Source organism: Mycteria americana, chromosome 14, assembly GCF_035582795.1.
Source record: "Mycteria americana isolate JAX WOST 10 ecotype Jacksonville Zoo and Gardens chromosome 14, USCA_MyAme_1.0, whole genome shotgun sequence".
NCBI lineage: Eukaryota > Metazoa > Chordata > Aves > Ciconiiformes > Ciconiidae > Mycteria > Mycteria americana.
Genome location: NC_134378.1, coordinates 16,926,665 through 16,932,998, shown reverse-complemented (window position 1 = coordinate 16,932,998; position 6,334 = coordinate 16,926,665). Strand labels below are relative to the sequence as shown.

Genomic DNA, 6,334 nt, shown 5'->3' with positions numbered 1-6,334 from the left:
CAAGGGCAAGTCACAAGCCTACTAAATATGGTGAATGAAGATTACAAAAAAACCCTGGAGAATAAAACTCCCTCTTTCCACCCCATCTCCCCACCACCACCACCCCCGCATATTTTTTCTCATTATCGTGCGCTGCTGTTTCACTGCTTGCCGGGTAAATCCATCGCCATTTGTGTGACTAAACACATTGCGCTGCTTTAGTTTTTATTTTCCGTACTGAAGGGCAGCGCTGGGGTGGTCCTTCACGTCTTCACCGCTAACCCGGACGCACCGCACCATCCTGCTAGAGAAAGCAGAGACACCAAATATTCAATGGGGGGGAACAGCAGGAAATGCTCTCAGGTCTGTAAATACTTGAGGGGGTGAGAGATGATGTTCATGTACAAAATATTTGACCAGCCGCATCCCACTGACCTCCTTTGGTGCTGCTCTTGAAAGGGATTGGCCGGAGTCAGAAACAGTTGATCTTTGATGCTCCAAAAATACATTCCCTTTCAAAGCCTCTCAAGTGGAGGAGCATCCAGGCTGCCAAATTCGGTCCCCGCTCCCGACTCCTCGTGGCCTGGCTGAGTTCAGCTCCGGGGTGTTCGTTTAGGTTCCCCCAAGGCTGTAGATGATGGTAAGGATGGAAGGTGCCGGGGCCATGGCACAGGGGGGTGCAGGAGGGCGTGCAGGGGGGGGACAGCAGCAAGCTCTGTCCCCAGACCTTCTCCTGGCTGCTCCGTCCCCACCGTCCCCGGCTTGCTGCCCCGGCTCTGCCTCGTCTCTCGCCTGCTCTCTTCCCTGGGGTGGCCCAGCAGCAGCCAAACTCTGGTTCTGCAGACCCCGTTGGGAGCCTGGAGCCAACCTGGGGCCTCTTCGATTCCCACCCAGAACCTGCTGACCATTTCAGTGCCAGGCCAGGCTCAAGCAGATCACTTTGTACCACGCCGGCATCGCCCTCCTGCTGCAATACAGGGTCTCTGTTTCCTTTTCATCAGCTTGGGCTCTTCTCGGGGTTGCTTTCTGCTGTATTTTACATTGTAGTGCTCCGGCACTCGGGAAAGGTTTCCTCCTTTCCCAGCTGTGGATCCGGAGCAGCTCACCGCTCTGCCTTTCGGGTGGTACTCTTTAACCAGATCTTCTCCTTTTGCAGCTCTTCGCTGACGTTCGCCTCTGTACGCCTGGGAAGAGCCAGTGCCGGGGCCGTGCTTTCTCCTGAGACCAACAGCGCAGCGCTGACACGTTTAGAATAAATTTTGATCCTTCCTCCTCCAGTATTGCCGTCCTTCACGCCTGCAGCCTTTCCCAGCCGTTACCCAGGGGCTCACACCAGCCCCTTTAGAAACGGGCAAACCCATTTCTCTTTTCAACAGTTGCAAGACACAAACAGGGACATTCCCATAGTGCCAGCACCCCTCAAAGTCTGATTTGGCTCTCGGTTAAGCTCGAGCCTTCTTGCTACAGCACCTCAAACTACTCGACGTTTAAGAGAGATTTAGCTGAAGTATATCCCTCTCTTTACAACAATTTGGTTTTCTTCAGAACCCAAAGAAATTGCCGGGCTGCACGTGAGCCCTTTGTTTCATGCAGTCTGTATAAATAGCGCGTGTAATGGAGCTACGCTTCAAAAAGGCAGAAGCAACAGTTAAAATATATATAACTACTGAAGTCTGGGAAGTGTGGTTTGGGGTTTAGTCAGGCAATTGGTAGTTCGCCTAACGATGCAGGCCACATTCGAGGTTTAGCTAGGTTAAATACGGTAAGTCGAGTTTTGCTCTCGTTTATGCGGAGCTTGGGCTGACGCTCCGGCGGGCACAGCCTGGCCCTTTCTGGGTGAATTAACCCCACTTCCGTTCCCCCCTTGGCTCAGGGGGGATGGAGAGCTCGCCTGCGCTTTGCTCCTGCTCTGATGCTTCCTTTCGGTTTTACCTCCAGTGTCCTGAGTTTACCCAGAGAGCCCAAATTTTGGGGTCCCACACGGGGCAGTGCCTGGAGCTGAGCTGCGCTGGGGGTAGCGGCAGATCTCTGTGGTTGCTTCGCATTCTAAAATAATAACAACAAGAAAAATTAGGAGAACCCTGGCAAAACATCCACAAAATGCTCTTAAGTAAATCAGAAGCATTTTGCACGACATTGGAACTTATATTAAATTGCTTGTCATGAGGAGCGATGAGGCTGTCCATAAATTAGTTTATATTTGAGGCTATTCAGAGGCAGTTCATAGGACTTAGCATCACCGAGCCGTTCTGTGAGCAGCCGTGCTGACGACGCCTGGTTCCTACAGACCTGGGAGCTGTCGGGGTCACGCCGGTGGCCCTGCGTCGCGGTGGGCAGCGTCTTCCTGCTGCGATGCCCGTGGCCGCCCTCTCCTCCCACCCTTCCCCATGGCAAAGTCTCATATTTAAGTGCAAAAACCCTCTTGTTGGTGTACGTGGCACACGTGCAGGTGGTGGGTGGCTAGCGTGGGCATGTCGCGGTGGTCGCCATGCCCTCCTCCTGGGTTTCTCCCTGCTCACCCCGGCTTTCGCCCTCTGCCTGGAGCAGCCTGGCTGGCTGATGTGACCTGTAGCCGAAATCCCGGTGCTGCCCGACCCCGGCGAGAGCTCGGCCGCTGTTCCCAGCCCTCGGCTCCCGCAGGATTTCCTATCTGGGCAGAGCTGGGGTCGGCAGGGAGGGGTCCCACCGGGCGCCCAGCAGCTCCCAGCCCTCGCCCCGCTGCAGGAAGCGCTGCCGGGTGCGTGGGGTGGGGTGGGGAAAGGAGAGAAGAAGAGGAAAATTGGGAGTCATGGGGGGAGCAGCCAGATAAGGCTGGGGTGGAAATGCCGGGCGGATGCAGCTCCGGGCCGGGGCTCGGACCTGCGCCCCGGTCACTTCCCTCGTGCCGCCCGGCCGGAGCCGTTACGGGAGCCAAGGGATGAAATTACAGCCAGGGAGATCCAGCACCTGAGCAGGGGCTGGGCTGGCTCCGGCAGCACACGGCAAACAGGCAGCGGAAAATCCCTCCCCGAGCCAGCCGCCCTGGGGAAGATGTTTCCTCTTCTCCTGGCTCTCTTGGACGGCCGGGCAGGCAGGGCCGGGCGCGGGCAGAGCCCAGCATCGCCCCGGGGCCGTGGGCAGGGGGATATCGGTCCGGAGGGGTGCGGGGGTCCAGGGGAGGCAGGGCTCCGTGTCCCCCAGGTCCTGACTCTGTTACCAAGGCACCAGCAGCGATGACTTCGGCCTCCCCTCCGCTCGCCTTCGTCCCTCGCGTGCGCTCAGCCCCGTGCAGGAGCCCTCTCGCCCGGCCGTTGCGTCTGACCCCATTTCAGCCATCGGACGGGAAAATTGTCACTGTCTGGATGAGGCCTGAAGCCCATCCTGGCCGGAGCTGTGCCGGCGGGGCTGGCACCTGCACCCAGGTCTGGGGATGCTCCCAGGCAGAGGGGGAAATGCCGCTGTCCCCGGAGCCTGGGGGAGCCCCTGCCCTCTGGGGACTGGCGCAGGGATGCAGGTGAAGAAGACAGATGCTTTCTTTATTTTCTTTCCCCCTGGATTTAGCAGTTCCAAACCCTTTCAAAAATTTCTCCGCTCTCTTCTCAGCTTTCCTAAACCCAACCCACTCGCTTTTTTTGCTTCTCCGGGAGTCTATTCCCTGTAATGCGTTATCTGCTCCCAGCGTTGCCGCACCAGCCCCGAGCTTCAATTCCTGCCCTCGACTGCTGGACCTGGCACCAGGTCGAGCAGCCCCGTGGTGCTTCTCCTCTGCCCGCCTCGGTCAGATCCTGCTCCATCCTTGCTTTTCCCGGAGAAGGCAGCGCCGGATCTGCCAAGCTGCCGGTGTAACCTCCCCGGGCGCCCGCAGCCGCCTCCTTGCACCGCGCTCCTTCGTCTCTGGCCTCCGAGGGGTTTTTGGGGTGAGGGAAGCGGAGCTGCCCCGGCAGACGTGGGCTCCCAGCCCCTGCGGGGTCATGCAAACCCCCCAGGTAGGGTGGGAACACCCTGGCCCGAGCCCCCCCGGCATCCCGCAGGCACAGGCAGGGCTGAGACCCGCGGGGAGCTGGGGGGGTCCTGCCGCTGCCGGACCGGGACCCTCAGGGGCTGCAAGCGAACCCCAGCCCCGCTCTGTTTTCCCTGCCCAAGCCGGGGTTAGCGAGCAGCAGGCGCAGTGTGGTTTTGGTTTAATCTGCAGGGAAATCTTCACACCTTCCTTTGCTCTTTTCCTCGCCAGCCCCTCCGCCTGCCAGCACACCACCTTCGCGGGGGCAGCTGCCCATCTGGTGGCAGTTGCGGGGTTTTTTAAACGTTTTCCTCCCTCCCTCTTCCTCCTCCGCCCATGCAGCCCCCTCTGCTCCTCCTCTGCTCACCCTCACGGGCACCTTTGCTTTCTCTCTGCTTTTATTGCTGGTGCAGCACGGATACAGCTCAGGGGGACGAGGGAGGGTGGAGAGATGCTGTGCCTGTCCCGGGGCCGGCTGGGATTTGACTCTCCCAACCTCCAAGCGAGGGCAGTGACACCAGGAGAGCAGCTCCCAGCCTTGCACACGTGCGAGCAAAGCCCGCTTCTCCTCCCGGGGCTGGAGGTGTCTCTCCTAAGGACAGGGTTAAGGCAGCCGGCACGTTGCCTCCTCTTTCGGCGCGGGGTTAGAAGGGGTATAGCCTGCATCCGTGCAGATGCGAGCTTGTTTATTCTTACCAGATAGTTTGATGGCTTTATCTGATCACAGGTTTTCCTGAGGAAGGAAGGGTGAGTCTGAGTCACTTGAAAATGGGGGCCCTTCATCTCTGGGTATGACTGGCGGGGTCGTGGATATCAGCAGAGCCCCAGGGCGAGACGCGCTCCCGGCGGCTTTCGCTCCGCCGCCGCCGTGCCGGGTGGGCATTGCCACGGTCGTTAATAGATGCGAATCCAGCGTGACCACCAGTGGGGGGGGGGGATGCTGCGGTGTGGGTGTCAGAGGAAGCGCCCAGGACCCGATGCCGGGGAGGGAAGAGTGAGATCATTCACCGTGTCCGTGCTGTGCAAAGAGGGGAGCTGCTGACGTGATGCCCCCCGTGCAGAAAACACCATCGCAAGTAAAATGAAGGAATAAAATCTAGTGGCAACTGATAAATTCAACAGAGAGACAGGTTCATGCCCTCCTAGAAGAAAACCCAGATAATTACACTCCCTTGTTCTGCTAATGCCTTCGGTGAGGGGCTGGAGGAAGCAGCCGATCTGAGCTCATTTGCTTCTGGAGCTCTGGGGATAGAGGGGTGCTGGGGGGGGGGCACCAGCACCCGGCTCCCTGGGACATGGGGAAGGGCAGCGGGTGGAAACAGCTCCGGCTCCTCGAAACCGGGGAGCGGGGCTGGGGGCTGCAGCGAGCCGAGGCCGTCCTCTGCTCCCCAGCCCACCCGCACACCAGCATCCTTCCCGGCTGGCTGTGTGTCTCAGGAAACAAATGAATTTTCCGTAAAGTGCCCTCAGAGCACTCACACTCTGCATTTCGTGGAAAGCGGGGGCTTTCGAACCTTTCTGAGCCCAGCCAGGCTCCGGAGAAGGGAGCAGAGCAGGCGATGCCGAGCTGCTGGATGCGCACGGAGCTGGGCCCCTGGGGTCCAGAATTAATAGGACAGAGCAGGGGCTGTTCCCTGCATGTTTTATTTATGGGAATCAGGCCAGTGAAGTTCCCTCAGCTCTCAGAAATAGTCACATCGCCTCTGCTTTGCGCTGCCCACGGCCGTGACCTTGATAAATGGGTCAGTGCCTGCCCCCCCCCCATGCCCCGGGAGGATGCTGGCCCCACAGGAGCCGGCCGGGCTCCCTCCTCGCCACCCCCAAAACTCAGCCTTGACGTGCCCAAGCACCCCGCATGAGCACTGGTGCTCCTGCCGCGGGCAGCCTGCCTCCGCTGCCTGCAGCTGCCGGCTCTGCCCGCAGCGGGAGGCGACCCATGAGAAAGGACCCACGGGAACTCCACCAAAAATCCCCCAAGCACTGAGCGAGCACCGGGCACCCCCCGCTCCCCCCTTCCGAGAACAGGGCACGCCAGGAGCCGTCCCCGTGGCACCGAGGTGACATTTGCCTCTCGCACCAAACCCAACCCCTGAGGCGCTGGCTGGTGGCGAGACTGGAGACGGTGAAACAGGAACCAAAAGTGGGGCTCTGCTTGGTTTCTTTTTTTTTTTTTTAACGTGCATTTTTTAGCCAGATCGCAGGCACGGCCTCGCCACGCTCACCGCCGCGATGGCATCCCCACCGGTCCCGCTCGGCAGCCCAGGGGCCACCAAAGCATCCCCGCCGCGGTACCCAGAGGGGAGGGATGCCGATCCGAGGGTCAGATCCTGCCGGGGGAAATCCGAGCGTGCTCCCCTGATTTATCCGGAGGAATTG

The 6,334-nt window shown here is 59.6% G+C and overlaps 1 long non-coding RNA gene across 1 annotated transcript; it reads left to right on the top strand.

Annotated features, from left to right (window-relative positions):
• Positions 1-450: 450 nt before the first annotated feature.
• LOC142417089 (uncharacterized) lies at positions 451-1,251 on the top strand. The gene is made up of 2 exons (XR_012777889.1): positions 451-619; positions 1,136-1,251. It is a non-coding gene; the product is annotated as an uncharacterized LOC142417089 (long non-coding RNA).
• Positions 1,252-6,334: the final 5,083 nt, after the last annotated feature.